This window comes from Cydia splendana, chromosome Z, assembly GCF_910591565.1.
Source record: "Cydia splendana chromosome Z, ilCydSple1.2, whole genome shotgun sequence".
Taxonomy (NCBI): domain Eukaryota; kingdom Metazoa; phylum Arthropoda; class Insecta; order Lepidoptera; family Tortricidae; genus Cydia; species Cydia splendana.
The window spans coordinates 26,167,785-26,188,998 of NC_085987.1; the positions used below are offsets into that span (position 1 = coordinate 26,167,785).

The 21,214-nt window shown below is 37.6% G+C and overlaps 1 protein-coding gene and 2 long non-coding RNA genes across 4 annotated transcripts in view; 2 read left to right on the forward strand and 1 right to left on the reverse strand.

Moving 5' to 3' along the window:
• The window catches only part of LOC134804951 (uncharacterized), a 72,274-nt gene that overhangs the window by 19,786 nt on the left and 31,274 nt on the right, over positions 1–21,214 (forward strand). The window lies entirely within an intron of this gene.
• LOC134804810 (ecdysone-induced protein 78C) overlaps positions 1–21,214 on the reverse strand; it is a 77,755-nt gene that overhangs the window by 10,535 nt on the left and 46,006 nt on the right. The window lies entirely within an intron of this gene.
• LOC134804942 (uncharacterized) lies at positions 10,380–11,811 on the forward strand. The gene is made up of 4 exons (XR_010146202.1): positions 10,380–10,476; positions 10,839–10,929; positions 11,168–11,251; positions 11,683–11,811. It is a non-coding gene; the product is annotated as an uncharacterized LOC134804942 (long non-coding RNA).

The following is a 21,214-nucleotide window of genomic DNA, read 5'->3' on the forward strand; positions in this document are numbered from 1 at the left end:
CAATGTTACATCTTAAAACCTTACTGTAGGCATATAAAAACGAAGGTGTATCTATTTTATGTCAATTCGTTGCAGAAGTCTGCAAATGTTATTTATTATGTTGCGTGGATAACGAAAAAAGGAGAAAATGAAAACGTAACTTTTAACAAGCCAAACTCTCATCTTCCGCAGTGTAATATTAATATTTTGAAATAAACAACAACCATATCTAGTTTGGTCTAAGAATGATTTCTTCCGTTCAATCATAGACATAAAAACATCAAAGTCAAAGACAAACTAAACATACTCTATATCTCCCTTTTCAACATAAAGTAAAATAATAAAATATAAAGGTTAAAGAATTAAATAGTACACATATAATCGATGAGATGCCTAATAGGAGGTGTAACATCTCTGTCAGATCTTCTGAGAGGCATTGGAAGAGCAGGTACTTCGGGAGCGTAGGTTCATATCCTACCGACTGCGCCATGTAATATTAAGATTTGAAATAAACAACAACCATATCTAGTTTGGTTGGTCTAACAATGATTTATTCTTCCGTTCAATCATAGACATAAAAGTCTAAGACAAACTAAACATACTCTACACGCAGTATCTGTTGCACAATCAATACAATCATGGTTAACAATAAACTAGCTAGGTACAATAGGTAGTCTTGAAAAATAGCACCCTGCCCTCTGCGCTGTGTGGGACGGATACTGTAACTCCCCCCTTTACTTATCTACCTAACCTACCTTAATATAAACACCCCCCTTTAGATTTACCCTTAAAATATGGCCATGTGATCGTCTAGCTAGTGGTTAGGACCCCTTGAAGTGAACCGCGGTAACCTCAAATTCTTTAATGAGTATCAGCTAAATTTTGGACTCTGACTTTATTTATTATTACCTAGATTTTGAGAACAGATATTTATGGTAATAAATATAATTATTTATGGAAGTAAGAAATAACCTAAAGAAAATTATTCAGAGAAATAGAAAATTATTCAGAATTTATTAGTGCAACGTAAATGATGGTGTAAATTTACTATGATGTATTTAAGTATTACAGCATATATGATGATATAAATATATAAAAATGTTGTTGGTAAAATCCTGCCACACCTATTAAGCTTCCGGGATAACATAGAAGCAGCACTCCTGAGATAAGCTCTTTTACACCCTAGCATTTCAAGGTTAATTATAATTAACTATCATCTTCTAAACGATGTGTGATTTAATCACACGCGCTGCTCCGTACGCCCGATGCAGGTCTGGAAGCTCTTAGTCCGATTTGCAAGTATTAATCGGAACACCTACCCTACCAGTTTAGCCAGACGGGCTATGACCAACACTTCGTAACCTAAACGCACCTAGATGATGAAAAGAAGTGTCAAAGTATCCATCAATCATCATAATTACTTATCTTTTTTATATTCAAAAGCTAGGGATGCTAATCCCATAGTCCCATTCCCCAAAGCTGATAATCTAGACAGAATTCCTAGTTCTCTAGATGTATAAACGAAGCACCGAGTTTATTTGTTAACTATTATGTTTAGTAGAGGTTGAAATTGAGTATTCACTCAATAAATCCTTTGTATTGCTCTTGCCTGACAAAGGTTCCCTAAAACAAACCGTTCTTGAATCCCAGAATAGTCTGCGTTCCTAAATCCAGATTGATAATTAAGAGTTTATGTTGTAAATACCTGATTTTATTACTCAGTACCTCGTTCCTACACCAGACAACCAGAAATGAAAAGTAGAAATAAAATTTTATAGAAGCACTAATTCTTTCGCCATATAAATGAGAAATTAGAAAGATTTAGGCAGTTAAACTCTTTACCTTTTAAACACACATATTTTAGGATTAAGAAACCATATTTTAAAACCCTTAAAGATAAATATATATCAACCGTTTCAAATTTATAGACCCTAACTAATAAAGAACGTTAATAGACATCAAACAAGTGTGTGATTCTACCCTAATCCTACCCTTTGTCCCTAATCTAGTATATTCAAAGCATAGTTCGTTCTTACCATCGACCTAATGCTTTGTAATATACGCAAGTGTAGTCCCTACGAGAGGCTGTAAAGTTCGGCAGGCGAGACCGATAAGGCAACCTACAGGCCAGTGTATTTGACTCCCTCCTTATCGCCCGCGGGCATGGTGGATAAGAATAAGTCGCCCTATTCCGTGTATATAAGTGGATCAGTACCCTAGCACACACACGCACTAATCACGAGGGAAACTCTGCCACAACAAAGACTAAGTGTAATATCAGTCACGACAGAAGTCTGTCCCTGCAACCAGCACTAGCATGAACCGGAGCACCGAAATATATAAATAAATTTAATAGGAGACCTAGTCTCAATTACTGTCAACTTCAGTGGGCCCAGATTACTCCGGATGACGCGCACGTGACGTCCCCACATCCATCTAAACAGCTGGGCCTTGAGACTAGTGAGATAATTCGTCTCTTATGTTGATATAAAAGAGACGCCAAGTCCTCTCAAACTTGGAGCAATAGACTCCTAACCATCCAATCCTTTGGCACCGTTAGGCGGAGTGAATGGTTAGCTGGACAAACTGTCAGTCCAAACAATGATCTGGCTTTTAAAATAGCAAAAATACCCCATAGAAAAACACTAAAATAACTAAGTTATCACTAAATTAAACTAGCTCAACAGAAAAGTGAAATTCCCTTAAACACTGTCATCTATATTTAACGTTACGAGAATTTCTTCCCGCAAAACCAAACACAGACACTATTCCTAGCCCCGGCTATGCATTGACATTGTCCCTGCATAACATGACGGCACTTAGAACACACAGCGTAGAGAAAACTTCACAATAACTAAAAACCCACACATGGCAGTAAAGAATCTCCACAACAGTCTAAACTTAGCGTTACGACAATTAAAATCCCCGCAAAACCAAGCACAGACACAAATTCTAAGTTTAAATTCACTAGGATCATTCCAAGTAAAAACAAACACAGAAAAAGTCGCGGAGAAACTTCACCTCCCCGCACTACGTTACACCCGAAAACCAGAGTCACTGCTAGCCCGGTCGAAGAATGAATGCCCCTCCCAACGCTCCGCACCGGCCTTTTATACCTTTTACTATGGCGACTGAATGGCGACATAACGGCGACATAACGGCGACTGAGCGGCGACTGAGCGGCGACTGAGCGGCGACTGAGTGGCGACTGAGTGGCGACTGAATGGCGACTGAGTGGCGACTGAATGGCGACTGAATAGCGACTGAATGGCGACTGAATGGCGACTGAGTGGCGACTGAATGGCGACTGAATGGCGACTGAGTGGCGACTGAATGGCGACATAACGGCGACTGAATGGCGACTGAACGGCGACTGAATGGCGACATAACGGCGACTGAATGGCGACTGAGAGGCGACTGAATCAAAACAAAGATACTGGCGACTGAGTGGCGACTGAATGGCGACTGAGCGGCGACTGAATGGCGACTGAATGGCGACTGAACGGCGACTGAATGGCGACATAACGGCGACTGAATGGCGACTGAACGGCGACTGAATGGCGACATAACGGCGACTGAATGGCGACTGAGTGGCGACTGAATCAAAACAAAGATACTGGCGACTGAGTGGCGACTGAATGGCGACTGAATGGCGACTGAGCGGCGACTGAATGGCGACTGAGCGGCGACTGAGTGGCGACTGAATGGCGACTGAATGGCGACTGAGTGGCGACTGAATGGCGACATAACGGCGACTGAATGGCGACTGAACGGCGACTGAACGGCGACTGAATGGCGACTGAATCAAAACAAAGATACTGGCGACTGAGTGGCGACTGAATGGCGACTGAATGGCGACTGAGCGGCGACTGAATGGCGACTGAGCGGCGACTGAGTGGCGACTGAATGGCGACTGAATGGCGACTGAGTGGCGACTGAATGGCGACATAACGGCGACTGAGTGGCGACTGAATGGCGACTGAATGGCGACTGAGTGGCGACTGAATGGCGACATAACGGCGACTGAATGGCGACTGAATGGCGACATAACGGCGACTGAATGGCGACTGAACGGCTACTGAATGGCGACATAACGGCGACATAACAGCGACATACTGGCGACATAATGGCGACATAACGGTGACATATTGGCGACATATTGGCGACATAACGGCGACATAATAGCGACATAACGGCGACATAATAGCGACATAACGGCGACATAACGGCGACATAACGGCGACATAATGGCATAAACACTATTCCAAAAGTACCAGGATGCCAGAATTGCAGAAGAGGTCGTTTGCCTCGGGCGGGTAACCGACAACTGGTGTCTTATTGAGACAAACGTTTACCAAAAGTACCAGGATACCAGAACTGAGGAAGATGTCATTAACCTCGTGGCGTGTAACAAGGTTCGATTCAAGAAGAAAGATCATAAGTTACAGGTTGTTTACTGAACCATATGTCCTAAATATTAACGTTCATTATTGCTTACTTCAGAGTATAAATCATGTCCTTTTTACTCACGCAGTTTAGAGAAAGACGGAGCTATTTTTAATGACATCTACGCACACATTCATAGGCAGTAGTCGAGTAGTCAGTTGGAGTAGACTAAATTACGATAAAAGGGAACGTTCGAAAACTCATCGCGTACGAATTTGTAAGCATTATTTTACTTTGAGATATTTTTAGTTTACTTCTGAAAAACGTTCCTGTATTGAAGTTTTTTTATGTTTATTAGTATCTAATATATTATTTAAGACATCCAGAATTTAGAGAATTAATTATTTTAATATTTTTATTTATCTTATGAATTTTTAGATTGTATGTTTCGAAATTGTACTAGAGCATCAGCGTAACGGAACGTTGAGCTGTCTTCATCAGTTTTATTGTCAACGTCAATACCAATTTGTTGTTGATTATTTCCTGAGGGTTTATTTTGTTTATTTCTAAGTTAAAATAGAGAATAAAAAAAAAGAAAGACACGTGATAAGTATTATGGATTACCATGGAATTGCTTCAAGTTTCAATTGTTAGAATATTCGATGGAATCATTAATGAAATATGCGACTGAAGAGGTCTTTAGTTTTACAAGGTATTTCCTTTTATTTTCTGTGTTTCAATGAAAAAGGTGGTTAATACTAGGCAATAGGCATACGACTAGTCACAGTTCGCCCCCGATTTAAGTGTTTTATGAATTACTACAGTAATTTGTAAAAGACTTCAATCTACTCTAGATTAGTCGGATATATCCCCCCTTTTCTAAACGTGTAGTGTGTGTCTCAATACTAAGTGACCGCTAATGACTCAGCTCTGAAATTAGTTCATCAGAATTCCGTCAATGAACCATGACAACTTTTTCCCCAGTCACCTCGCTCCACCAAAGATATTAGGTTGTGAATCTAATAGGCTACTAGTTAACCCGTCCTTGCCAGCTCAACCCGGCCGCGTCGAGTATTACTCTTGTCTCTACCCGAATTGCGCCGTACACTTCCGTAGAAGAGCATCTGATGAGACGGCAAAAACTCCCAGGCGAAACGAAGAGACCTTTAATTTTTATAAGTACGAAGCTTTCAAGTTCCATTGCCAAAATTCGAACCAATTTCATTGCCTTATCACCCTCAACCACGTTTTCTTGGCGCGTGTCTCATACTTGAATAAAATATACCGACCTTTAAGTTTGTTTGGGTGTGTATTTTTTTTTATATATAAACAAACTTAAAATTGACATAAGTAAATACCCCAATATGGTATGATAAAGATATTTTTGTTTAAAAAAAAAAATACCAAAATAAACAAAATATTTGCTTATTATTATTATACCTCATATTGAAAGCAACATAAGATATGTAATTGTATCTAATTAACCTCTTGAAAAGAGCCTCGTCCTTTTAGACGCTCACGGCCCTTAAAATATGTCGAGTGTCAGATATATCTCACCCAATATGAGTGTGTGGGTTTCGTAAGGGTCTTATTACCTTGTGTAGTACTAGCCATAAAAACCTACCCTTGTGAATGGGTCGAAATTTTAACCTACCGATAAGATTTTTCTGGCTAGTTGTGTATCCCGTTCCCTCTCCAGTTTGTTCCCCTGCAAATACCGACAAATCTAGTTTGATTACCCTCCAGCCTTTGTCTATCTGTATCAATCCGTTCTTTCCAAAAAGGTACACCAATCAACTTGACATCCGTCATCTCATATCATACATCTCTTTCATAAATCACCACAAAGTCATAACTATAAATACTCAATGCACACACATTTTCATTCCTCCTCTGTTACACTTTCACACTGATTTCTACAGACAGCCAACGCGTCGATTAGTAATCAAAATGAGAATATATAAATTTATATTTATAGCCACATAATCATTTAAAAAAAATTACTCATTTTGACCTAACCCCATACTAGCCCAACATTTCTAGATGATTCCCACATGATTTTAAAATCCCTCAATTTTCCAATTAATATATATTATTTTATGTTTATTTATTTATTTAATAACTACTAGTTAAAAACACTTGACTAGGTATTAAAATCAAATGATACGCACATAAAGGAAAATTTGCACCTTTGTTGTTAGATTTTATGATAACGCTCCGCGATATATTTTTCTATAATTCCTATCTTTCGCTCACATACTGTCGTTCAACGCGCAGCATCGAAAACCTACTATGCAATAAACCACCGCGGAAGTATACAGACAAAGAAGAGTCGAACTTGAAACGCGCTTAACCATTCCGCTGCCAAACCATGGCAGTTCACACGGCTGCTTGTAACGTCTAACTATTGCTCATAACCGTACATTGTATAGCCTTTAAACGACCTTAATCTCACTACCCCAAAACCCAGGCACAGCCACGAATATATAAAAAACTGACCTAAAGCGATTATGCGATTAATACATTTAAAACCATAATGATTGACTCTACTTGTACGTTGTTTTTATATAATTAGCCCATTGGCCAGCCAAAATAATGCAAACATGCTCTCAAATAAATAAAAATAAAATTTATAAGACATTTATAATGATGATGATAAATCAAAAATTATAGTAGTGACGAATCATAAAGTATAGTAACATAAATGCTGCAAAACATATTTATATAGTTTTTTTTAAATTTTATAAAATTATTATCCGTTTTAATGCATTTTTACCAGCCTATTTACACTATAAAACACACACCGTTTGACTTAATGTACCTATAAAAAAAATCCGAATCATAATATTATTAGCCATGATATTCAAATTACTATTGTGAGATGTACTAACTCGTTTATGCACTGTTAGTGTTAGTGCTTAAAAATGGAGGCCTAGGCACCCTAAAACATGCCGCGCGAGTGATTAAAAATACGTGAGTGAACATCTAGGTATTTTAAGAACTAAGTACCCAGGTGCTCCTAATACAAATACAACTGCATTGGAAGGGTTAGGTAGGTAATGAATCCATCTTTGATATAAAGAGTAAGTAGGTAAGTATTTGTCTAAACATTGAGCAACAATTAGTTTGTGTAAATAATTAAAAAAAAAATAGCCTACTGAACATAAGTTTATTCATAACTCCAGTTTATTTTATAACGCTACTCGTAGATACATATCCAAAATAAATTTATTTATGCATAGTTTTTAAGAATTTTGTAAGCAAACAGACCACAGGACTAAAATAAATAAAATAAAATAAAGTTCTAAAGGGATCCTAAATATATTAATAACCTTGCAAACCTGTTTAATAAATTAAAACGAATTATTAAAAAAAAACTAATAAAAAAAAACTTATTTGCTCGCCGGGATTCGAACCCACTCCACGTTCAAGTAATCTTCATACATTTGTCCACCTTGATATCCACTAGACCACGGGAGAGTTTCAAGTGACGACAAATTTAACAATGGCTTTCATAACAAAGTGTTTTATTGTTTTGTTTTATTTTTCATGTGTTTTTCGCACTAAATGACTAACAAAGAATTTTATTTATCACATGAAAACCATGTAATATAATGCAAATACCTATGTATATACCTACGAACACATTATTATGGAATCCATTGAAAACGTGTTACTAACCGAATTCCATTTAGAAAAATCAAGAAAGCATGTGATTATACTCATATTGAAACGCTTGAAAGATCTGAACGTCAATTTAGTATTATTTCATATAATGTAAACAAGCTATAATGCGTTTTATATACTAACATATCCTACAATTGTTCTAGGCTTGCCAAAATTTCTACTCACGTGTTTATTTGTTGAACGCACGTTTCTTGCAGATGAATACTATTTTCACCACTTTATCACGTCACTAATTTCACCCACTACACTATTCTACTAATTCAATATGGATTTACTACAGAAAACTACATGATTTTTGTTATTTGTTTTCAAAATGCACTCGTTACTTGCGTCCGCAAAATGCACGTAAAACTAACCATTTCTCGCTCAAATACACATTTGCACTCAATTATGGACCTTTTCCTGGTTAGTATCTATATTTATTTTTGCTTTAAACACTGTCCATTCTATTTTATCACTTCTTAATAACATAAATATTTCCGTCCAAACCAAAGTTGTTTCGTTTACGAAACCGCAATATTTTATTTTAACACGTTTTGACCAGACAACATGGCCCCGGTTTGTTGATATGCACTTAAACTAAACGTCACAATGATTTTCATTTATCTCACATAAAGATTTCCATTATTAAACCATCTACAGTCTCATTTTACGATTAGAATAGGATCCTATAGAAATGCGAATAAATTTAACTATAACTCTTCAATAATTGTTTTTGTAAGTAGCAACACCATTACGATTGTCATCCATTATCTTCCGATTCTATGATCTTCCGTCATAGATGGTAGAATCCTATAGACGTGCTATACTCGCGCGTCCGTGAGGGACAAATCATACGCAACTACACGAGACCGTAACAAGGACAACCAATAATAGCGCTTTCGCTGCCACTCCTACTGAAAGATACGTAAGACTGTCCCGTTCTGTCACCTAGTGATGGGCTACCATTACCATCGCTATCTATTGATTTTTGCAATTATTATCAATACTAAACGAAATCGTTCGTGTGAACAAGTTTTTACGCATAGACAAAATACTAATAACCAACCAATTTACAATCGCGTACAAGACAAGCGGCGAGACGAGCCGCGAAACAAGACACGGAACGAGAGTGTAAACGGGTGCGCGTGCGTCCATGCAATGCGACAAAATCAAAAACACATTCTAATACTCCCGACAACATACCAAGCACAACCCACTCAATTTGGTCGGGTTCTTAGTACGACTTCTTAAGTAACAATTCCGATAGGTGGCGTGAATAACTAAGTGGTTTTGAATAACTATTCGAGACTGAATTATAAACGTTCAACAGTGAAACATGAGTGAAACGAAATTTTGTCTTTGGCAAATTATAACTGCTGTCATTTTTAGATTATGCTTATTTTTTGAAACGTAATTAATTTATCCTTAATACAAGTAAACTAATCGTGATGTTAATGATTAAAATTACTTCAGTTTCCGGTGACATTTTGATCAAATACCTAAACATCTGACAATCGCTCAAAACATGCTCAGAACAAAATTAAAACGCCATTTTGAATACAAGCTATTGCCTTTGTTTCACAATGATTTCCTACAGTAAAATACCACGACGCAAGCTTTACCCGATGTAGCGAGTAAGGATTGCCTCCAAGAATGCCCTAATGGTTTCCAAAATATAGCCCCTTGAAGAATTTACTATAAAACGAATGAAGTGAAAGTTCTGTTTCGTCGCCGCATGGCTGACCTTTTCTCAGCTTGCGTCTTCTATTTTTCTGTGAACCTAGTGCCCATAACTATGACCTAGTGTTTGAACTATCTAGTACAAAGGATGCGTAATGAGTCTAGCTGTCGATAGTGCGAATGGAATGGACTTAAATGTGGAAACTGTTGCTTTGAGCAAGGTAAGATTTTATTCTTTTTCCTTCATTAAACAAGTTGCTCCTATTTAAAAACTGTTTTGCTTATTAGAATATCAACTAGTGAAAAGTAATTGATCACAAATTGACCTATCTATCAATAAATCTGCGTTCTATTTGGTCTTATCGAATACAGACAAACATTAAGGTTTCCCTAATTTCATATCATTACGCTTGTAATGTTTTTACCTAATGTAGTGAGTTGCCTTATTTTTATTCTTTGTTCAGCAACAAAACACATTTTTTTCTGCAAAACTTGAAAGTGATCAAAGTAAAAATCAGTATTAAAGGAATGACATGTTGATTTTTGATTTTATGCTGTCTGTCTAATGTAGTATCTGTTCTTCACTACATGTTTGTTTTCTGCTGCAATAAGATTTACAAAGTATATTTGATTTTTCAGCAAGCTGACAACTTTATTAGAATGAACCCCGGTATACATATATCGTTATCGAAAGAAAAGAAGTTGAAATTTTGCTGCGAAGACTCCCTTGCTATTTTCGATGAATCAAAACAACTGTGAAACGTAAGTATGATATTTCTACTATTAGACATTTACTCACTGGTTTGACCATACTGCTTTTGGAATTTGAAAAATGTTGTCGCTCTAAAAAGATGACCCGGGTCAATTTCTTTCGGAAATACTAGCTTCCTAAATTTGGAAGTGCAACATATTATAAAAATCATAATTATATGATAATGTCAACTAAAAATAAACAGGATTTCTTGGATGGTAATAAAAATTTGTTAATAAATATGTATTTTCTTTACAAAAGGATCCCGCAGTCTTCTGGTAAATTTAATACAATTTGTGGGCCTAACCCTAGATCTGTCATAAATATTCCTCTTTTTGCAATACATCTTACAATATATGCTGTTATTTTTCAGCAACCGAAACCCAATACCTAGTTGTCAGTGAGCGGAGCAAATTTCCATTGATGCCCTCATGGGTTCTTCCGAGCCTTTCAACAGTCCCCTAGTAAGTATAACACACCCATGCTACTAAAAAGCTACTGTAACATATTCATATGTACCTAGAAAAACAAACTTCAAAATTTTTCATCGCTCTCAAAAATAAAATAAAAATTGATTTTATTTTTATCTTGACTGTAAAGACCCTACTTGTACTAAATAATAAACACTTTTAATGAGACTTATGAATAGGTTCTCTTAAATATACCCTACTTTAGCTAACTTTTATACTTTATCAATTTCAGAGTTCCCGGAGAAATGGCATCGCTCCGCAGTAACAATATGCCTGCCTTCAATGTACATCTATAGACTGTCTCCAGTCATGACAGGTATTTTATTTCATTATATAAATACCAAACTTATCATAAGCTATAAAAACTCTTAACTTATGTCTGACTCTAATATTTCAAAATAATGAGCGCAGAGGTTCCGGATGAAAGATCAGAGATATGAAAACTGCCATTAACCTTACATCCTATTATGATTTTGTTGACTAAGTAACTTAATCTAGCTTATTTGTGACCTCACTTTATGGAAATGTGCCCTATAAGGCAAAGATTCTCAAACTTTTTTGGATTTTGAAGAATTTAAGTACTGTCTAGTCTACTTTTGTGAAACCTAATATTTCCTATGAGTGTATTTGACAATAAAATAATGACGCGCCCCCTCTAATGAATGACTGTTGATATTTTACTACTATTACTGTACTTATTCAACTCTTTTCTCTGAAGTTTCCTAATACTTGCCTAATTTATTCCAGGCTACCAAGAACCTCTGACTTCAATACTTCAACACTCCTGTTTGATGGCCGTATCTCAAGAATTTGCTGCTAAGGTCGCTCTAGTCTTCAATTAATACAAGAAAGAAAATAGCAAACGTGTTGCAGAGCTTAGGTACTAGCGTGCTAGCTTACCGACTAAGTATTACTTGATCGCAATCAGAATACAATAAAAAGTATCATCAGCAGAACTGTACTGTAATCCTAAGTTAACAGGCTACCTTCATACTACAAATATGTCTTTGTATGCACGCTGTTCGTCCAACTAATTGGCGTGTTGCATTTCTCAATTGATTTTCATGAAGTTATTTGAGCGGCTTAAATAATAACAATAAGGTACACAAGGCAGCTCGCAGGAGTCCTTGTAAATAATAGTAATAACTATAACCAGTAAACTATACATATCTCAGCGCTGTTCTCGATAAATGTTGTGACTCTTAGGGTTCCGTACTGAAAAATATGTAGTTAAACTTTCATACAAATGTGTATGTTCTACTTATGCTCCAATAGTGATTGCAGCATGTACTATTACTCTTTTCTTAACCTAAATATCTATAAATTGGTCTAAAAATAGTCTTAACATACGATTTCCTATTCAAATCCAAGCTCATGCATACATATATGCTCATTTTTCTTATCCTACAGTAGCAAATGTATGATGTTTTCGTACATTAATGAAATTTAAGCTTATTACTGGCATGTGTGGTTGTCATTCGGACCCACACGTGAAGCAAATAAAACCTAACAGAATTATCTGTAATATCTGTTTCTTACTCTTACTCTATGATCGACAGGCCTATCCAGGACCGTACATACATATTATGCAATCTGTAACTTAACTAGTTTATTATAGTGACAGCTTATCAGTAAACAAAGCATGTAACAAAGATGGAACTCCAATGTTATCTATCACACACGAGTACCTAGCTATTTATTTTTTATGATATAGAGGGCAAAATAACAGACAAATTACCCGGTGGTGAATGATTACTGTTCCCTCGCATAACCAGAGTGGTTGCAAATGCATTGCCGACATTTAAGATGGGAGAATATGAAAGTTGTGAAATACGCCCCCAGTGGCTTAGTATTCCTGCGTGTAAATGAACAATTACACGCCCCCATAATTTAACAACTAATGTATATATTTGTAATACGCCCCCGGTTCTTTAATATTTCAAGAAAGCCTACGTGAAATGAACAATTTCACGCCCCCATGATTTATCGACTAAAGTACATGTTCTTACACAACTAGATATCTTATCTGACCACATCCTAGGCTAACTTAGGTAAACTAATCTTATCTCTAGACTATGGTAACAGCCTCCTAACCCAAATTATAGTAACCCTGCCTACAAATGCTGCCTGGCAAAGGCCGTCTACCACGAATATGAGTTTCCAAGTCATGGACATTATTTGTTAATCTAAGTATGTATTTATCTATACAAGTATGTACTGCGCCGCCTAGTACCAGCAGTACAAGTTTTGCCTAGCCCCAGGCCAAATTGATATGTGAAAGATTGTCTCTAGAATATTTATTTATTTATTATTGGTACCTGCAATGAAGCTAATTTCTTAATAAATGTATGACAGGAGATAAATAAGACTGATTGTTTTCGCTTAAAATAAGCGTTAATAAGTGCTAATGTTATACTACATAGGGTTTAATTTAGTAACTTTATTTTTCAGATATCAAAGACGCAAGAAGATGGATCATTAGTAGTGATGACAAACATCTTAAGCTGAGGAATATGAAAGTAAATCCCTAATTACGGCGCGCAGAGAACGAGTAAAAAAATGTAGTACCAAACTCGTCAAGAGATGGCGCCACCTCCGAGATAGAACGCGCCAACGATGTGTCAACGTAGAATCTTGATATCCGAGATGCAAATTACTAATCGTTTTTAAATGTTAGGAGAACATTAATGCTTGGTTGGCTGCATAAGTGCATACCCCTGCTGAGGTCTCAGCAGCTACGCACAAGTTATCAGTAATTGTACATAGTTAGTGTTTTAATAAATAAGCCGACTGATATAATTACGTTCTTTTCGTCTGCGGATAGATAACCCTTACTACAGTGGAATAGTAATAATTTTTCTTTGCGTACATAGTAACTATTGAACAATAAACTTAATGTTTCATGACTTTTATTTAAGACCTTTCTACGTGTACATAATAACTATTGAATAATAAAATGAATGCTTTATGACTTTTATTTAAACCATAATAAAAACAGAGTCCAAAATCAAGTGTACCCATTCCATTTCACGCCAGCAAAATGTAGCCTGGAAGGCTACTTTTACATACATATACCTTGAAGAACCGTAGTAACCCAGGTAAACTACATCCTGCGTCACGGTTTCACCAAAATGTAACTCCCCCCTTACTTATCTACCTAACCTACCTTAATATAAACACCCCCCTTTAGATTTACCCTTAAAATATGGCCATGTGATCGTCTAGCTAGTGGTTAGGACCCCTTGAAGTGAACCGCGGTAACCTCAAATTCTTTAATGAGTATCAGCTAAATTTTGGACTCTGACTTTATTTATTATTACCTAGATTTTGAGAACAGATATTTATGGTAATAAATATAATTATTTATGGAAGTAAGAAATAACCTAAAGAAAATTATTCAGAGAAATAGAAAATTATTCAGAATTTATTAGTGCAACGTAAATGATGGTGTAAATTTACTATGATGTATTTAAGTATTACAGCATATATGATGATATAAATATATAAAAATGTTGTTGGTAAAATCCTGCCACACCTATTAAGCTTCCGGGATAACATAGAAGCAGCACTCCTGAGATAAGCTCTTTTACACCCTAGCATTTCAAGGTTAATTATAATTAACTATCATCTTCTAAACGATGTGTGATTTAATCACACGCGCTGCTCCGTACGCCCGATGCAGGTCTGGAAGCTCTTAGTCCGATTTGCAAGTATTAATCGGAACACCTACCCTACCAGTTTAGCCAGACGGGCTATGACCAACACTTCGTAACCTAAACGCACCTAGATGATGAAAAGAAGTGTCAAAGTATCCATCAATCATCATAATTACTTATCTTTTTTATATTCAAAAGCTAGGGATGCTAATCCCATAGTCCCATTCCCCAAAGCTGATAATCTAGACAGAATTCCTAGTTCTCTAGATGTATAAACGAAGCACCGAGTTTATTTGTTAACTATTATGTTTAGTAGAGGTTGAAATTGAGTATTCACTCAATAAATCCTTTGTATTGCTCTTGCCTGACAAAGGTTCCCTAAAACAAACCGTTCTTGAATCCCAGAATAGTCTGCGTTCCTAAATCCAGATTGATAATTAAGAGTTTATGTTGTAAATACCTGATTTTATTACTCAGTACCTCGTTCCTACACCAGACAACCAGAAATGAAAAGTAGAAATAAAATTTTATAGAAGCACTAATTCTTTCGCCATATAAATGAGAAATTAGAAAGATTTAGGCAGTTAAACTCTTTACCTTTTAAACACACATATTTTAGGATTAAGAAACCATATTTTAAAACCCTTAAAGATAAATATATATCAACCGTTTCAAATTTATAGACCCTAACTAATAAAGAACGTTAATAGACATCAAACAAGTGTGTGATTCTACCCTAATCCTACCCTTTGTCCCTAATCTAGTATATTCAAAGCATAGTTCGTTCTTACCATCGACCTAATGCTTTGTAATATACGCAAGTGTAGTCCCTACGAGAGGCTGTAAAGTTCGGCAGGCGAGACCGATAAGGCAACCTACAGGCCAGTGTATTTGACTCCCTCCTTATCGCCCGCGGGCATGGTGGATAAGAATAAGTCGCCCTATTCCGTGTATATAAGTGGATCAGTACCCTAGCACACACACGCACTAATCACGAGGGAAACTCTGCCACAACAAAGACTAAGTGTAATATCAGTCACGACAGAAGTCTGTCCCTGCAACCAGCACTAGCATGAACCGGAGCACCGAAATATATAAATAAATTTAATAGGAGACCTAGTCTCAATTACTGTCAACTTCAGTGGGCCCAGATTACTCCGGATGACGCGCACGTGACGTCCCCACATCCATCTAAACAGCTGGGCCTTGAGACTAGTGAGATAATTCGTCTCTTATGTTGATATAAAAGAGACGCCAAGTCCTCTCAAACTTGGAGCAATAGACTCCTAACCATCCAATCCTTTGGCACCGTTAGGCGGAGTGAATGGTTAGCTGGACAAACTGTCAGTCCAAACAATGATCTGGCTTTTAAAATAGCAAAAATACCCCATAGAAAAACACTAAAATAACTAAGTTATCACTAAATTAAACTAGCTCAACAGAAAAGTGAAATTCCCTTAAACACTGTCATCTATATTTAACGTTACGAGAATTTCTTCCCGCAAAACCAAACACAGACACTATTCCTAGCCCCGGCTATGCATTGACATTGTCCCTGCATAACATGACGGCACTTAGAACACACAGCGTAGAGAAAACTTCACAATAACTAAAAACCCACACATGGCAGTAAAGAATCTCCACAACAGTCTAAACTTAGCGTTACGACAATTAAAATCCCCGCAAAACCAAGCACAGACACAAATTCTAAGTTTAAATTCACTAGGATCATTCCAAGTAAAAACAAACACAGAAAAAGTCGCGGAGAAACTTCACCTCCCCGCACTACGTTACACCCGAAAACCAGAGTCACTGCTAGCCCGGTCGAAGAATGAATGCCCCTCCCAACGCTCCGCACCGGCCTTTTATACCTTTTACTATGGCGACTGAATGGCGACATAACGGCGACATAACGGCGACTGAGCGGCGACTGAGCGGCGACTGAGCGGCGACTGAGTGGCGACTGAGTGGCGACTGAATGGCGACTGAGTGGCGACTGAATGGCGACTGAATAGCGACTGAATGGCGACTGAATGGCGACTGAGTGGCGACTGAATGGCGACTGAATGGCGACTGAGTGGCGACTGAATGGCGACATAACGGCGACTGAATGGCGACTGAACGGCGACTGAATGGCGACATAACGGCGACTGAATGGCGACTGAGAGGCGACTGAATCAAAACAAAGATACTGGCGACTGAGTGGCGACTGAATGGCGACTGAGCGGCGACTGAATGGCGACTGAATGGCGACTGAACGGCGACTGAATGGCGACATAACGGCGACTGAATGGCGACTGAACGGCGACTGAATGGCGACATAACGGCGACTGAATGGCGACTGAGTGGCGACTGAATCAAAACAAAGATACTGGCGACTGAGTGGCGACTGAATGGCGACTGAATGGCGACTGAGCGGCGACTGAATGGCGACTGAGCGGCGACTGAGTGGCGACTGAATGGCGACTGAATGGCGACTGAGTGGCGACATAATGGCGACATAACGGCGACTGAATGGCGACTGAACGGCGACTGAACGGCGACTGAATGGCGACTGAATCAAAACAAAGATACTGGCGACTGAGTGGCGACTGAATGGCGACTGAATGGCGACTGAGCGGCGACTGAATGGCGACTGAGCGGCGACTGAGTGGCGACTGAATGGCGACTGAATGGCGACTGAGTGGCGACTGAATGGCGACATAACGGCGACTGAGTGGCGACTGAATGGCGACTGAATGGCGACTGAGTGGCGACTGAATGGCGACATAACGGCGACTGAATGGCGACTGAATGGCGACATAACGGCGACTGAATGGCGACTGAACGGCTACTGAATGGCGACATAACGGCGACATAACAGCGACATACTGGCGACATAATGGCGACATAACGGTGACATATTGGCGACATATTGGCGACATAACGGCGACATAATAGCGACATAACGGCGACATAATAGCGACATAACGGCGACATAACGGCGACATAACGGCGACATAATGGCATAAACACTATTCCAAAAGTACCAGGATGCCAGAATTGCAGAAGAGGTCGTTTGCCTCGGGCGGGTAACCGACAACTGGTGTCTTATTGAGACAAACGTTTACCAAAAGTACCAGGATACCAGAACTGAGGAAGATGTCATTAACCTCGTGGCGTGTAACAAGGTTCGATTCAAGAAGAAAGATCATAAGTTACAGGTTGTTTACTGAACCATATGTCCTAAATATTAACGTTCATTATTGCTTACTTCAGAGTATAAATCATGTCCTTTTTACTCACGCAGTTTAGAGAAAGACGGAGCTATTTTTAATGACATCTACGCACACATTCATAGGCAGTAGTCGAGTAGTCAGTTGGAGTAGACTAAATTACGATAAAAGGGAACGTTCGAAAACTCATCGCGTACGAATTTGTAAGCATTATTTTACTTTGAGATATTTTTAGTTTACTTCTGAAAAACGTTCCTGTATTGAAGTTTTTTTATGTTTATTAGTATCTAATATATTATTTAAGACATCCAGAATTTAGAGAATTAATTATTTTAATATTTTTATTTATCTTATGAATTTTTAGATTGTATGTTTCGAAATTGTACTAGAGCATCAGCGTAACGGAACGTTGAGCTGTCTTCATCAGTTTTATTGTCAACGTCAATACCAATTTGTTGTTGATTATTTCCTGAGGGTTTATTTTGTTTATTTCTAAGTTAAAATAGAGAATAAAAAAAAAGAAAGACACGTGATAAGTATTATGGATTACCATGGAATTGCTTCAAGTTTCAATTGTTAGAATATTCGATGGAATCATTAATGAAATATGCGACTGAAGAGGTCTTTAGTTTTACAAGGTATTTCCTTTTATTTTCTGTGTTTCAATGAAAAAGGTGGTTAATACTAGGCAATAGGCATACGACTAGTCACAATACTCCCGAGAAAACTTCATTTTTAAAATCGAGGGTCATAAGTAAGTCCGAACATTAATTTAGACAGCGAAATTGGATTACTTTACAGGGGAGAGCGAGGCACCATTGATCACTTTACAGGGGAGAGCGAGGCACCATTGATCACTTTACAGGGGAGAGCGAGGCACCATTGATCATTTTACAGGGGAGAGCGAGGCACCATTGATCACTTTTTCTTGTAAGAGCTGCGGTTCGGCCATTTTAACTTAAGGATGACTCACGCTAGACCGGGCCGTGCCCGGGCCGGGGCGTCCGACATGTCAGTTTCTATGACGGCTGATCGGTAATCACGTGGTTCTTTCCTTAGAAAACGAAGCGCCTGAAGCTCCGGCCCGGCCCCGGCCCGGTCTAGCGTAAGTCATCCTTTATAGCTGTTGTATTTATTGGGGCTAATTTTGAACATATCTGTTGATTGTGGTTTAAAAGAGTGAGCCATGATTTTTAGTGTTCCGTTTTTATCTTATTTTTTGCATACTGGGTACAATTTGAATAGCAAAAGTTTAGCTCCTTGCTTCCAGTAGTTTGGCTTTTTTAAGACACTTTTATTTAGCTTCACTGCGTATACACCTTTGCATATATGTATAGTGCTTCAATTCAAATCTTATAACTAAAATTTAAACCACTTCCCGGTATTTGATTAAGCTGAAATTTGGATTACTATCATAATTTCGGTGACAATGCAATAATTGCTATCATGGAGGTGATCTGATGATGCAGTCGGTCGGTAGCCAAATGAACTCCGCGATCGAAAAACACAAACACATCGAGCTTAGGTTCATAAGAAAGGTTTCAAGAAGTACTCGATAGACATGCAAATGAGAAAAAGTACAGTCAGCAATAAAAGAGTGTTGCTAAAAAAAATTACTTTGTTACTTTTTTCAATAATAAAATCCATTGTGCCTCAATTTCATATGATCTATTTTTCCCTTTTGTTATTATACAGTTATTTATAAAAAAATTTCGTAATAAAGAAGGAAGTTTGAGAAAATTTTGTTTATTAACAATTGCCTAACTTGTTGAAAAAATAACTTTAAGATAAATTTCTACACGTAGTACATTTGTTGACATGTTTTAAATACACCATTTTTTTTTAAATTTTTCAATGAATATTAAATACCTTTAAAATTATATTTCATGTTACGTAATCGCTTTTTCACACCACGCGCGTTTCCCGAAAATGAGGCGCGGAGGGCTGTGTTCAGCGTTGAATAAAAAGTATAAATAATGGAGATACAGTTCTGGAAGTTGGGATTTTTTTATTGGAAATATCCTCCTCTTTAATAGTATTAATTTTCGTTTCTTAAATATTAATACTTTTTGAGATGTTGGGGAAATGAAAAATATCTACTTTTTCCCCCTCTTTTTGCTTATAACTTTTAATACATTTTTCTAGGCATCATGACGAATCTAATGAGGTATCACACGTATTTTTAGGAGTAGTATCTCTATTTTTCACTGTTTTCAGTTTCTCGAACAGACTATTAAACATAGGTAATAAATCGACTTTACAGTTATTAAATAAAAACTTTTTACAAAAAAAAAGAAAACGACTTCAAAAAGGATGAAATAAAATAATATCCTTTTTTATGTCTATGCGTTACCAACTGATATATTTGAAGTCGGTGCCAAGCCAAATTTTGGAAGCATACCATGACTTTGGTGCGATTCGATAAGGATTTACCTACGTTGGATTGCCTTACACGACGACAATGAACGTACTTTCTGTAGGTACAGTCGACGTTAAAAATATGTTTACACTTTTCGCCTTATTACAAAGGAGTAAGGTGCAAAAGTGTAAACATATCATTGACGTCGACTGGACCTAAGAACACACGATCAAACCTTCTTGGCGCAGTCCGTACCATGTTTGTCGGCACATTAGTGTAAATATAAATGCATTTTTTTGCCGTCGTATTTTTTAAAGAGCATTTCTTACTAATGCTCGAACAGTCTATAGCACGCAAGTGTGGGATTGAGACTGAGTTATTTCCCGTCCCTTATCCAGAGCACTACATTTTAAAATATAAAACAATTCATGGAATTTACCTTCTTGCCTAATTTCACCTAATGCGGTTTATTTATTTAGCCATGAAAAGGCGACAAAGAGGCAGACAGAATTCTTTACACATTTATAATAGTTATTAGTACAGTTCTAATGGGATTTATAGCCATAAAGCTGATTATATTTGACTGGTATTGTTACTACTTGGCTTGGCACCGACTTCAAACATATCAGTTGGTAACGCATAGACATAAAAAAGAATAATATTTTATTTCATCCTTTTTGAAGTCGGTTTCATTTTTTTTGTAAAATGTTTTTATTTTACCATTTTTATTTTTAACGCAATGTTAAAGAGCGCGACGCATGAATGAAAAACAAGATCATGTTTAACACTAAATTCGTGTACCTATCACTTTAGTAAATATATAATCAGGAATTTTCTCGAGTCCGTCTGGGAAATTATAATTCCTGTCAACTAAGTCCATCCGCCCGCCCCGCCACTGACCCAATCCCTCAGCCCCCCGAACACTCAACCTCACAGCACATCAACCCCTGATCCAGGAACCCCTCGATCCTGAACCAGCAACCCTTCAACCGCCATTCCCCGACCCCTTAATCCCTGACCCCTTAAGTCCTAACCCTAACCCCCGATCA